At 37.3% G+C, this 14,493-nt stretch overlaps 1 protein-coding gene across 1 annotated transcript in view; it reads left to right on the forward strand.

Annotated features, from left to right (window-relative positions):
- Positions 1–406: 406 nt before the first annotated feature.
- Positions 407–14,493, forward strand: part of si:ch211-168d1.3 (ras and Rab interactor 3) — a 38,441-nt gene continuing 24,354 nt past the window's right edge. The window contains exon 1 of the mRNA XM_037759652.1: positions 407–705. The gene's annotated coding sequence lies outside the window, so the exon portion shown is untranslated. The remainder of the gene's footprint in view (positions 706–14,493) is intronic.

Raw genomic sequence — 14,493 nt, forward strand, 5'->3', positions numbered from 1 at the left:
TACTATATTTATTTATTGACAGACTGTATACACTATGTTCACCCATTCACTCTGTATCTTTTATATCTCTATTATTGTTTTTATAATGTTTTTATACCTTTATCTCTCCTGTGTTTCACTCTGTTTGCTGATGTTGCTGCTTTGACACCTGAATTTCCCTCTGGGGATTAATAAAGGTTCATCTTATTTTATCTTATCTTATTTTATATCGTCCTTTATGGAGTTATAATAATATTCCTAAAGGGAATTAAGGATTGATATACACCCTATTTTTTATTATATTCCTAATTGACCAAAGTGGGTTTTATTGTTAAAGTTATAGATATAGATATTTCAGTTGTATAAGATGATTTGGATGTGAGTGTGTCAGAGTCAGAGAGGCGGTATAAGGAGGAGGGGGACACACACACACACAGACACACACACAGACACACACACAGACACAGACACAGTGTCTCTGCTGTGACTGTGTCTCACTTCAGATGCTCAGACTCAGAGAATTAAAAATGCGCTCCTCCGCCTTGTCACCACTGTTGTGCGCATTTCCTTGACGAGCCCGTGTTCCCACAGCATGGTGCTCGGACTCAGTGGCTCGAGTCTTCATACATAACCATTATACAGGTCTACCGGACGCGTAATTAACGCAGCAGAACACACAGACGCACCGCACCGCACCGCACCTGTTACCACCTTCGCAGAGAGAAGGTAAGTTATTTCTGACGATTATTTTTTTGGAGCGAGGTTATCATGCTTTTAAAAAAAAAAAAAAATCCTGAGTTCCTGGAGAGTTGGCACACGCAAGGCTGTGCTGTGCTGCAGGCGATTCTGTATCTGTATTAATATTTTTTCCTTCCTCCCTTTTGAAGGTCTCTTTCAATTCTTCAAGTTCAAAAGCGCGTTGGCGTGTGTTGTTTAACGTAGTTTCCGGTCGGCATGCAGGGGACGTCTTGGTAAACAATGCTGCTTTGATGATTCATGCATTATTATGTGTGTCCCTTTGGCACATCCGAGTTCTCTGCACTCTGCCAATTAATCAATTAGAGGGATCCATTGTAATGGCGGTGCCAGTCAGGCAGGCTCAGTGCAGCCAAAACTACATTTTAATTATAAGTTTTTCTAATTGTTTCAGACTGGCATTGAAGAAATTCTGCCAGCCACAGGTTTGTGCTCCTGTTGTTCTCCAAACCTGAGCTTTCTTGTGATGATTTTTGGAAACATCTGAAGCCTTTAAAGTTTGATTCTTTGCACGCTTTAGCAGAAGTTTTACCTGCAGCTGATGTTTCAGCCTGAATTCAGAACTAAAAATCTGCTTTTTTACAGCAAACTAACATCATATGCACGGTTTTTGACCGAGCTTGCAGAAGTTCAGTTAGTCTTACCCACAGCTGATGTTTTCAACCTGAATCCTGCACCCATGAGAACTAAAAATCAGCTTTTTTTACAGCAAACTAAGCATGTTTTTTGACCGAGCTTGCAGAAGTTCAGTCAGTCTTACCCCGCAGCTGATGTTTCAACCTGAATCCTGCACCCATGAGCACTAAAATCTGTCATTTATGCACCTGTATTTTAGCCGACCTGCACCTTTTCACCAGCCATTAACAATGCTCAATCAGCCACTCAGACTTTTATATTTTGGAGTGTCTTGATCTCCTGTCTCCCCTCTGAGGGCAAAGTGAATATAATCTCACACCATTGGACTGTTACATAACTTTTAAAAAACTGAAGTGCCATCCTGCCTGCGTAGGAGTGGATGTGATGTTCCCACTTCCTGGCTGTTGTTTTGCTCGTTAATTCGGAGAGGCACATTACTGTAAGTGACGCTTTGTGACTTAACATGACTGCTGATTTTGGGGTGGCTTTTTTTTTAATGCAGATGAGGCCCTGAAGCAGGACTGATTGCTGTGATTATGTAGCCTAACCTACATGAAGTCTGTGATTGTTGAATGTTAATTTTGAAGGTGGCATGACCAAATGTGTGTGTGTGTGTGTATTTGTATTTATGTGTGTGTCTGTAGGGGGGCTGCATTCTGCCCTGTGTTGTGTAGGAGGGGTGCGATCGCAATGTGCCCGAGCATGACGCTCGGAGCTGTTGGACAGAGTTCAGTACTTCGCTGAGCAGTCTGTCCTCCGTGCTGGAAGTGGTGCGCAGACAGACACGTTACAGTAGCCTGACTCATGTATAATATGGCAGGCTTCCCCCATCGCTGCTACAGGGATTGTGTCATCATCATCATACAACACAACGCGCAGGAACCAGAGATGGAAAGAAGCAAATGTCCACCATTTTGAAAAATCTGGCATATAAAAATGATGGCTGGCATGCAAGAAAAACTTCAGTTACAGCACTGTAGATGATAACTACTCTATTATTATAAACACTGACCAGTCACATCAATAGTTTCAATAGTTAAACCTGCAGTAGGCAGAATGTTTTTGGCATCATTGGTCAAAGATTCCATAATAACCTTTCAGCATATTGTAATTCAAGTGTTCAGAGAAAAAACTAGACTTCTGCACCTCCTCATGGCTCTGTTTTCAGGCTTTAAGAAATCTAGCCTGTGACGGCTTTGGCCAATCACAGGTCATTTCAGAGAGAGAGCGTTCCTATTGGCTGTTCATTCAATGGAGGCAACTGTCAATCACTCGCAAACTCCGATCAAACGGTCAAACTAGGCAGCGCTGATCAAATATGAATCAATATTCTGTTACTGTAATGCCTATTTCTCACCTCAAATGTTTTTAGATACATCTTGTAGTGTACTGTTTAGCTGTAAAATGAGAAAGTTTGCTCCGGCTGGTGGGCGGTGCTTGGTATTTCCTCAACTGATCCCAACATGGCTGCCGGGTAACAAATTTTCTCATGTTACAGCTTAAAGAGACTATTTGTAACTTTCAGAAATGCTTGTTAACAGCGACAACTGTGGCCGTGAAATCAACGGAAGTCAGCGTCGGGCTCGCGCTTGCTCCCTCTAAATATACCTGAACAAGCATCACTCAAAACAGTGAGGCGACACACGTCAGCTAAAAGCACAATATCACTCTATATTTCAGCTGCTTGGCAGTAATGTTAGCTGACCAGACGAAGGTCTCTCCATGAACATGATTTAGATCTGATCCTAGTGTTGGCTTTTCCTGCCTAAGTGCAGGCTGAGGCAGCGGGGCTCTGCAGCGTGTCTCCCTGCTCTCTCTGCCCGCAGCCGGAGAGAACAGGGAGACACCGGCACCCGGTCGGTAACGAGAAGACAACGTAACTCTCTGCACAGCTCCGTCACTTCACAAGACACGGAAAACCTCTGTTGGTCTGGAGGAGCTGCAGCAGTTATTTCTGCACAAACGTCGCCTGTGCATTCACTAGATATTCTCAGAGCTAAACTAACTCTTCTGCAGTGTGTAGTGACATTTATACGCTTACAAAGTTACAAACAGTCCCTTTAATAGTACACTACACAATGTTTTCGAAAATGTTTGAGGCGAGAGATAGGCATTAACGTAACATAATATTGATTCATATTTGATCAGCGCTGCCTAGTTTGACCGTTTGATCGGAGTTCACGTGTGACTGACAGCTGCTCAGAGACGGCAGGCTCCAGCTCGGCTCTGATTGGTTGTTTTCCTCTGGTCATTAGGAGCACCGGAGGACACAGAGGCACATGATTTCTTTCAGATTACCTGTCTCATGCACTACTGTCAGGATATAGTGCTTGTTTTATAAAAATAACTTTTTTAAATCATATTTGCCCCAATCCTAGCCACTGCAGCTTTAAGTTATATTACATTATCTTATTACTGAAAACTGCTTATCTTAGACCGTCTCAAGAAGAGTAAAGAGCACTCTGTCGACCTAAAATTAAAATTGACTTCAAAGGTATAGTGTGTAGAATTTGGTGGCATCTGGTGGTGAGGTTGCAGATTGCAACCAACTGAAATGCTAATGTAGAGTTGGACAAACTTTGAAGTTTTCTGTGTGTTTGTGAATTACAGATAAGCAATTGTGAAGCATAAACTAAAAGTTGTAATTCTTAAGATTTCACACCTGGTTGATTTAGAATTTCTATTTGAGTGAAAACAATGGAAATGTGCTCAGAGTTTTGCAGTCTGGAGTCTTGTTGTTGACACATGAGCCTTGAAATAGAATAGAAAAAATATATTTCTTTGTACACGAGCTTCAGGTTTCCAGAACTGTGTGCATATTTCCATTTTTTTTTTCCCCGGAAATGTCACCACAGACACCCATTTCATAATACTGCAAATATGTAAATATTGCAATACTTTAATCGGTGGGCCATAAGATCAACCACCATTGTGTTACCTCATATGGCTATAGATAACAGACATTTATTTAAATTAAAATCTTTGTGATTGCCACATAAATACAAAATAATATTTCCTTGGTAAAGAATTGTTAAGAATCTCAATTATTAATAATTTGAATGGACACTTACACAAACTAAAAAATTGTTTTCCATTGTCCTAATTTGTACCCAATGACATCTGGGAAATTGGGAAGTTTAAGGTAAACTAGTCTTTTATGCCATATTGTTGTATTCAGATTATATTTAATGCCCCCTCATCCTTCATTTACAGTCATGTAAGTTTGATGTTTGTCTAACTGTTACATTTAACGTCCTGTCTACACAGGGCGCCCACGCAAAAGAGAGTGAACTGCACTAATTGGACCACCCTCTATGAATAAAGGTTGAATGAGAAATATCCTAATAATTAAAAGTTACATACTAGAAAGGAAAATTTCCAGGAATAATTAAGGGACCTGTAAACCAGTAAAATAAAGCATAACGTTTGGTTTTATACCTCCTTTCCATCATCCCTTATCACACGCCTACCACAGCATAAATGTTAAACATCAACAACTAAACTCCAACACACATAAGAAATGACATCACTACTGTAGATTTGATCCCAGCCACACCACTGATAAAGTGATAGTGAAGTGATCCAATGTTAGTTTAGGTTGGAGAAAAAAATACACCTTCTGATTTTGTTCCAATACGCATCACCAATACTCCTCCGCAGCTCGCTGTTGATGTTTTGTAGCTTAACAGAATTTACTTTTTACTTTCCACACATCAACACTTTTGAGTACTGTGACTAAATCACGTGTGTCTCTGTTTTCCAAATTAACTTAAAACACTTGTTTTATGGAGGTATATTTCTCTATCAGAGTGGTATTTTGGTGAGGCTTATTTTTGTGTTTTTTCTTAGGCACTTCTGGTGGACAAATGCTCCAGTATGGACGGTATATTTCTTTCAGAAAAGATTTGAAAAACATTAAAAAAGGGTTAATAAAAGAGCAGATTTTGAAAAAGAAGAGGTCTGACTAAGCACCATCCCTCCCTCGTTCACCGGCCGCTTCAGAGAGAGTACAATACAATATTAATTCAGGCTTTTGTCCTCTTGTGGTCACTCTAACACAATCTGAAAATGGAGGATGAAAGTGATCCGTCATTGTCATTGTCAAAGCTACGCTCAGGAGATTCATACGAGGGTGTAGACAGCCTTGAGAGGCATTGAAAATGAAATAAAGTCCAAATGTTAGGTGTTTAGGAAGACGCATTTAATGGTTAAAATAAGTAAATTGCTAAATGTTTTGTCTGTTTACCCATTGTCCTGTCACGTCTTTGGTTTTTAAGTGATCTTATCTGATTTACAGAAAATAAATCCTTGAGCCCAAAGACATTAAACTGGGTCTCGAAAGTCCCGAATGCCTCGGACACCTGTGCTGCCCTTGATTTTGTAAAATATCTACTTCAAACATCCCCAGCAAAACTTCAAAAAGCACGAGGTATTATTCACACTCACTTATGGAAAACCTCTGACATTACAGTCCTTTACAAAAATAATGTTTTATACAAAGTGCTCCTCATGCCGACCCGTCATTAGTCACACTGTGACTCACATCCAGGGGTCAAAACAGACTAGGAACAGCAGGTTATGTGATGTTAAAAAATCTTTTTTAAGTGCATTAATTCATTATTTTTAGTCCTAAGAAATATTTACATCCCTCTGTCAATTTTTTTCTAAAAAATGTGAATGTTTTTCCAAGCAACTCCGGCTGGTATTCAGTATTAAAATAAGTGTGAAAACTCTGTCAGCAAGGTGAGACTGTTGCAGTTGTTTTGTCTTTTGAGAAGTGACAGTATCAAGTGACAGCATCTTGGAAAAAAGTTGTTTTTCTCAGTTTTCACAGGAGACAAGAGGATAGATTGGAACTAGATTGTTATTCTGGCAAGTTTACCCGGCTTATCGTGAGAAAAATTCAATTTCAAAACTCAATGCTAGATTGGATGACCTGTTCAAATGGACAGATTTGGCATTGCAAGACTTGACTTGGACTTGCAAAACATTTCTTGTGAGCATCTCTGCTTTTTAGTTAATGAAAGCATACTTTGTATACTTTAACTTATAGTACTTAGCCAATGATTTATGTATTACATAAAGAGACTTGCCCCTTTTGCTATTTGACTTGATGATTTGTGATCAAATTTAAAAAAAATAATAATAAAATGTGTTGTTCTCGCATGCCTCTACAGTGAACGGATAATCCACAAACTTGATGAATTGAAGTAAATTCATATCAAAACATACTTTTACAAACTCTCACACACTTTAATAGGCTACTCTATCAAAAAGTAAGCACAACTACAAGCCAAGTATTCTTTTTTGTAGGCCTATAAGGCAAGGATACTTAATTATACTTTTCTTAAGTATAACTTGATCAAAAGATTAAGTAAGTAGGCTTATTAGCCAAGTATACTTAGACTTTTCTGTATACTTGTCAGTATGAGCCAAGTATACTTAGACTTTTAAGTATACTTGTTAGTATGAGCCAAGTATACTTAGACTTTTAAGTATACTTGTCAGTATGAGCCAAGTATACCCAAGTATACTTAGACTTTTAAGTATATTTGCCAGTATAAGCTAAGTATACTTAGACTTTTAAGTATACTTGTCAGTATGAGCCAAGTATTCTTAGACTTTTAAGTATATTTGTCAGTATGAGCCAAGTATACTTAGATTTTTCTACTTGTCAGTATAAGCCAAGTATACTTAGACTTTTAAGTATACTTGTCAGTATGAGCCAAGTATACTTCGATGTTTCTACTTGTCAGTATAAGCCAAGTATACTTAGACTTTTAAGTATACTTGTCAGTATAAGCCAAGTACACTTAAGTATACTTTTGTTAAGTATATCTCTGCTAAGTACATAAAAAGTAAACTGAAAGTATAATCTCTTATTTTAAGTTCAAAAGAAGTATGCTAATAGCACACTTGAATAAACTTCATTTTAGTAAGGGAAGTCAAGTGCAAACTCAAAAGCATGGTGAGAAAAAGAAACCTTCATTATTAATAAATATTCATAAGTCATTAAGTAGTTAAATAATAAAACAAACATCAATTAAAAATGTAATCACTCACCAATCATCCATTATGCACCCATATCACCACAACAGGTGTTGATTAGACCTCTTCTTAAGACTGTAAAGACTGTGATTGACTGACAGGTTCCTCACTCTCCTGTTAGTTTTATTGCACCTGTTAAGGCAGGAAAATGTACGCTGTTTGTATTGTTATTGGTTCATAGACTTTGGTGATATAATATCATGTAATTCCCAGTATAGCTGCATTCAGCTTCACCCTGAGCAGAGGTCTAATTAGCCAGAATGATTGAAAACACCTGTGTGGGTGTGCAGGGCCTTTACAACTTTGTCATCAATTACAATTTAAACACTTATAAATGATCCCACTAATGAAAACAAGGGCTGACCAAAGCATTTATTTGTCCCCTCTCCCACCCACCCTTTCCCATTTTAATAGATAGGTAGATAGATAGATAAATAGATAGATAACTTTATTGATCCCGAGGGAAATTCATGTTTCCAGCATCACAGTTCCATAGTGCAAAACACGTTAGTAAAAAGGCAGTAAAAACGTTAGTAGTGCAAAGTACAAAAAAATATACCAGATATAAAAATACAAGGAGATGAAGAAAACTGTTAAAACTGAATATAGTGCAGGGTAACAGCTGTGATACACGACTATTAAAAAAGGGAATATAGTGCAGAAGAGACTGTTAAAAATGAGTATAGATTTAATATTAAGTAAGTATTAAAACTATTTTAAAATTAAAATGCCACTAAAATAAAATAAATTATCCTTATAAAACTAAATATCTATTTGATAGTAAATTTAATAGTTTCTTTCATATCAAAACTATGTATTTTATTTCATGCAATGACATAATTTGACCACCTGGGGGCAGCAGCTGTAAACACTATAGTAAACACTACATTGAGTTAATGTGACTGCGGTGTTGCGCTAACACTTGCTTACAGTATTTACACTATTTTATATCTATGATTTAGCTACACGCCTAGCTGTTAATGTTACGGAGCAACATTATCATTCATATGGAGTCGTGTTTGTGGCCACCTGGCGAATGTAAGTCCAATGTTTACTCTCTTTTTCCTCTGTGTTTGGTCTCCTCCAACTCCTGAGGGAACGCTCTTTAGCGGCAATCTTAAATGCTACACTTTGTCGCTTGGTTGTTGCTAACTTTGCCGTTTGGTGCGGAAAACGTAGCGTACAGAGCTTTTTGCTAATAACCGCTGTTAAGGGTGGTAAGAGTGACCCTAAATAATGTCTAAAATTACTTCTAGGTGGCACTAAATACAGAAATGTTGCTTCACCGTTCATAATTCATATCAAAATTAAAATAGAAAGAATATACAAATAATCAGAAACAGGTTGATTGTTTTATAGTTTATTTATTATGTTTGTTTAAATTAAATCAATAAAAAAAAGCTCTGTGCCGCGTTTAAAAGCAAAGTTTAATACTAATATGAGATAAAAATGTACTTAGGCTTTTCTGTATACTTGTCAGTATGAGCCAAGTATACTTAGTATTTTAAGTATACTTGTCAGTATGAGCCAAGTATACTTAGTATTTTAAGTATACTTGTCAGTATGAGCCAAGTATACTTTAACTTTTAAGTATATGTGTCAGTATAAGTCAAGTATACTTAGACTTTTAAGTATACTTGTCAGTATGAGCCAAGTATACTTAGACTTTTAAGTATACTTGTCAGTATGAGCCAAGTATACTTGAACTTTTCTGTATACTTGTCAGTATAAGCCAAGTATACTTAAACTTTTAAGTATATTTGTCAGTATAAGCCAAGTATACTTAGACTTTTAAGTATGCTTGTCAGTATGAGCCAGGTATACTTAGACTTTTAAGTATGCTTGTCAGTATGAGCCAAGTATACCTAAGTATACTTTAACTTTTCTGTATACTTGTCAGTATAAGCCAAGTAAACTTAGACTTTTAAGTATATTTGTCAGTATGAGCCAAGTATACTTAAGTATACTTTTGTTAAGTATATCTCTGCTAAGTACATAAAAAGTAAACTGAAAGTATACTCTCTTATTTTAAGTTCAAAAGAAGTATGCCAATAGCACACTTGAATAAACTTAATTTTAAAGTTTAATACTAATATGAGATAAAAATGAACTGAGGGTAGGGCTGTGCGATAACTCGATATTCACATAACAGTAGAACACGGATACTTGCTTTGAAAATCAGTTTGATTATTTTATATTTTGTACATCCTTTCCATGTTGTGGTACAGTTTATATCAAATATCACCCAGCACTTAACTGAGGGCTTCACACTTGTAATTTGCTCATCTTGTGTTATTTGCTTCAGAGCATCTCTGACAAAAGAGGGGTATTATGTGAATGATTTTATGAGTTCAGAGTGTTAAGAGCTCTGTAGAAGTATGAGACAGTTTAAAGATTTTATGACGTCATGATGGATACGCTATAGCTCCTCTCTCTGTCTTTTACTCACACACACACCACTGGTCTGACAGACTTATTTGTGATAATGCTCCTTCTGAATCACCGCACCAGATATATGCTTCTAAAATTATGAATATTCACAGTTATGCTAACAGGCCATCTTCTCTCCTGCGGCCCCAAGTGTTACTTCTGACTCACGCCAATGCCTTTGTACAACTTCGTCACACACACTCTGTAAAACACAGCTCTCACTTCCTTGTCACTGGCCCTGAGTGCCATCGCTACGGCGCGTTTGATGCAGCAGGCATCAAAACGGACACCTGTCATCAGTCAGCAGGCCCCCGTGCCCACTGTTGCCCCCTGTGGATACTTATAGCCCACTGCAATTATGTTGTTCCATTAGTCATCCTACGCATGCACTGATGGGCTGCTGGCTATACTTAGCCAACGTCATGGTCACTCTTGTGCAAAATAAGAGATTTACAGTCTGATGCTTGTGGTTGGCGTCAAACACGATGAATAGATATGAATAATAATGACACAGAACATTGTTTTGTTGCGTTTCAGACAAAGTTTGAATCATTTCTTCATTTATTTTTTATCTATCTACCTGTATATAGAGAGTTTAAGTGTTGAAGTGAACAGTTTATCCATCGGCCCAGTACTGTGTGGCTTCTCTGCTGGCTGCCGAGCAACCTCACAGCGATAACAAAACTCAAGGAAGTTACTAGGGCTGTCGTTGTTGTTGTTTTTTTACTGTCATCACAATGTCAACTTGCGCAATAAACATATCGCAGAAGACTGCGATGTTGCACTCCAAATTATTTATTTAGTTGAAAGAGAGAATCAGTAGAAAACGGCACTTTAAAATGTAACTTATCCTTTTTTATTGGTACCTTTTGTGTTCAGTTCAATGTTCAATTTGTGATAAAAGATCAAATTTCCTTTAATTTTTTTAAATCAACAAGCAATTTGTTGCATTTTAGCAGTATACTGAAAGCAGAAAGTAACCGAGTACACTTTAATATCTCTTCATATGTCGCAAGTAATATCGTTTTTGCAATATCCAACAACGTTATTGCATATTTTCTCATTTTGTGCAGCCCTAGAAGTTACTGCGCTCAGCTGTTGTTTGGTACAGTTATAGCATATAACTCCCAGTGAAATCACAAATTGTAATTTTTACATTTCTGACAAGATACAAGTTACAACAGCATGTTAACTAATAACTAATGTAGACTTTTTTTTCTTAAACAATTACTCAAACCGATTAATCAATTATCGAAATGTTGCCAATTAATTTAATAGTTGACAACTAATCAAAGAATCAATTAATCGTTGCAGCTCTAATAGTACAGTTATAAAAGGAAAAAGAAAAAAGGCAGATTGAATTATTTGTATCAAGTTTTTTTTTCAAAAACGTAGTTATAATATTTATTTGTGTATATACTCTTTCTGTTTTTATAACATTTCAGAGAGTTTATAAAATATATAAAATCATGAAGGAAAATATCGGTAATTTTTTAGAAATGTGTGAATCATCACAGTTCTAATAAAATCAATCTTATGGTCTTTACATTCAAATTGAATCAATTTGAAAAAAAGCTGAGTGAGTGAATCAGTTTCTTTTCTACAAACAGTTCAGATAACATCAGTAAAATGTCACACAAACGCATCAGTGGGGTATATGTATGTCGTGAGTTTTTAAAATGTATTTCTCGAGACTTATTGGGATCCTGTCATTTTTTAATAGAGCCATTACGATGTTAGAATACCAAAAGGCCACTACAGTAACAGATTGCATGCATAAAAGCGCTAAAGAAACCTTCTTTGAGGAAACCCATCAAGTTACAGAAGCTAGTTGAACCGAGTGTACTCAGGAGAGACAGCAGGACTTTGGCTCTTTATGGTGGATAATTATAAAACACAAAACCTGGCACAGCTACTGTAGTTGGAAAGTCTCCATACCCACTACTGAGACTTGTTGGTGCACCTGTCACGGCTGAAAATGCAAAAACTGAAGTTTTTAATTGCTAATTTGAACACTGAGCTTCTACACCAACTCTGCATCTTTGCTCGAGTTCAAAAATGATCTCAGCTGCCTCTGCAGAGAGAGAGTGACAGTTTGTATAAAGTTACAGACTCCAGCGTTGACAGTGTGTACGGACACTTTATTCTGTGACTGGACTGCAAGTTTTTTAGTAAAGTTTGGGGTTTACTTCCCACTGGAAGTGTCTGTTTTATTTCTAACTGCAATACAATACCTTGAAAAATATCGATATTCTATATCATTTTCAATACAAAAAATTGGGGAAAATTGACATTGAGGGCATAACATTTTTGATTATTGTTAAGAGATACATAGCACAGTGTTTGTCAACTCACTGAGAGAGCAGAAAGTGCAGCTGGTAGTTTCAAATATTAAGTATTGATATTTTTGACAACACTAGTCTGTTGTTCCTTTATCTCATAATTAGAGGTGAAACATCCGTGTGTGTATGTTTTAGATTTATGGTTTTTGACAGACAGTTTTAATATGAATTGAATATTCCCTTCAGTGCAAATGTATGAGCAAGTTACAACTAAATTAAGTTTGCAGCTTCCTGAATTTGATGCACAAAAGCAAAATAGGGAAAATACACCCTCACAGTAAAGTAAAAGCTGTTGTAAAGTTGTGTGATTGTTGATTTGTCTGAGGTAAACAGTACTTTAAATCATCGTTCAAGCATCATGTAAGGCTGCACAATTAATCCAATATTAATTGCGATCAACGATTTGGGCTTCCCCCAATTAAATGATCATGATCAACTGCGGTATTGACGCAGAAAACTTTGCATAAATCAAACGCTTCCTAAACTAACAGCTAGAGATGCACCGTCAGTCAGCAGCCGATTAAATCCGGACGGTTTTCAGCAGTCTCATATGAGTTTTCAAATGTAGTTTAAATGTAGTTTTTGGTGAAAAACTTGAATAAATATAGTAGTTTAAATGAGATGTTTTCACAGCAATATGAAATAGATAATAGAGAGAAAATATGACCTGTTTAACTTTAAAAATACAATCTTTTATTTCCTAATCATTTGAATTGTGTGTTTTTATGCAAATAACCGCAGTAACAAAGTAAAAGGATAACATTTAGAGTTTTTGACGGTTTCAATGTAGCACAACATGGAAGTGAAAAGCAGCGTTTGCTTATTCAAATGTGAAATTGCACTAAAAATATTTTTCCCTAATCTATAAATAATCGGGATAATAATTGTAATCTCAATACTGATCAAGATAATTATCATTTTGGCCATAATCGTGCAGCCCTACCATCAGCAAGAGCTATGAAACGTATTAGAAGGAAAGCATATAAGTGTGAATTTCCAGTGGTCGGATATGTGCTACTATGCTGGCTGCCTGCTTATCAAAATCTCCAGATGGAAATACCGTATGTAGGATGTGACAACGAGCAAAGTGCGTGACATTGCTGTCTGTTTCCAGTATCACTACCATTACATGTTTGTTGGCTCGAGGTTAGGAGAAGGATGTTCTCTCTGCGTTGCACCTCGGATGATGAAGCAGAGGCTGCTGATGGTGCCGAGGGGGTGGGAGATGTTGTGGAGGATTCGGTTTCCTCCTCATCCTCCCTCTGCTGCTGTCTCAGGAGTCTCTAACTGTCTCTGGACTTATTTAGTTATGTTTTGTGTTGCTGTGGTTAAAATGCAATGAACAGCACGGATGATTTATCGCCGAGATATTTTTCCATCGCAGCTCAAATTGAGTTTATGAGCATACATCAACCGTGAACATCAGCAGCATTGATAAGCAATAATCTTAGAAGAAGCAGAGATATTCATTTCTCCTCCGGTTGAAAAAATAAGAAGGTTAAATGTTTTCTTTGATTACCTATCTCAGGCTTTGTCCTCAAGTACACAGGTATTTTTGTAAACGTAGCTCTTTCTATGTGTTTTGGCCTTTCCTCTACACCCAAACAGCGTTTTAGGTCACTGAAAACAGAGCTTTTCAGAAACTCTGTTTTCAGTGTTGACATGTGGACAGGGAAAATTGAGTTTTTGGCTTGTAACATCAGAGTGTGCGCCGTTTTCTCCTTTGTGAGGCATCACTAATGAGGCGACATGTCGTGCAACAGCAGCAAAAATACATCCATGAATGGCTGACGTGGCCAAATAACCTTGCTAACAGGACTTTTTTGCATGTTTACACATAAATGTACAGTTACTCTTCCACTATATTGAGTAACAGAGGTGTCAGAATGCGTTAAGGAGGTTACTGCTACTTATCCAACGCAACACTCCCACGACACTGATCCCACCGCCAACGTCGCCGGTATGTGTGTGTGTGTGTGTGTATGTGTGGTCTTGACAGCGCTTACATTGTGTTTTTACATTTTCATCTGGACAGAGATTTTTTTTAAAACCGTGCTTGTGCAGTACACAGATATTTAAAAAAATATCTGTGTATGTAAGGACTAGGCCTCAAGCAAGTGTCACATTTCTATAAGCTGATTTTTACACCGTGTCCGAGGGTCCGACTATCGCGCCGCATCACATAGCATCGGACGCTTTCTGTCCACACTGAATACGTTAAATATGCACTTTTGTTACGTCATGTAAACAAACCACGTACATATCAGCTGTGAGCTCCATATCTGACTGGAGACGTAACCGG

This window comes from Sebastes umbrosus, chromosome 22 (assembly GCF_015220745.1).
Source record: "Sebastes umbrosus isolate fSebUmb1 chromosome 22, fSebUmb1.pri, whole genome shotgun sequence".
In the NCBI taxonomy this organism is placed as follows: Eukaryota; Metazoa; Chordata; class Actinopteri; order Perciformes; family Sebastidae; genus Sebastes; species Sebastes umbrosus.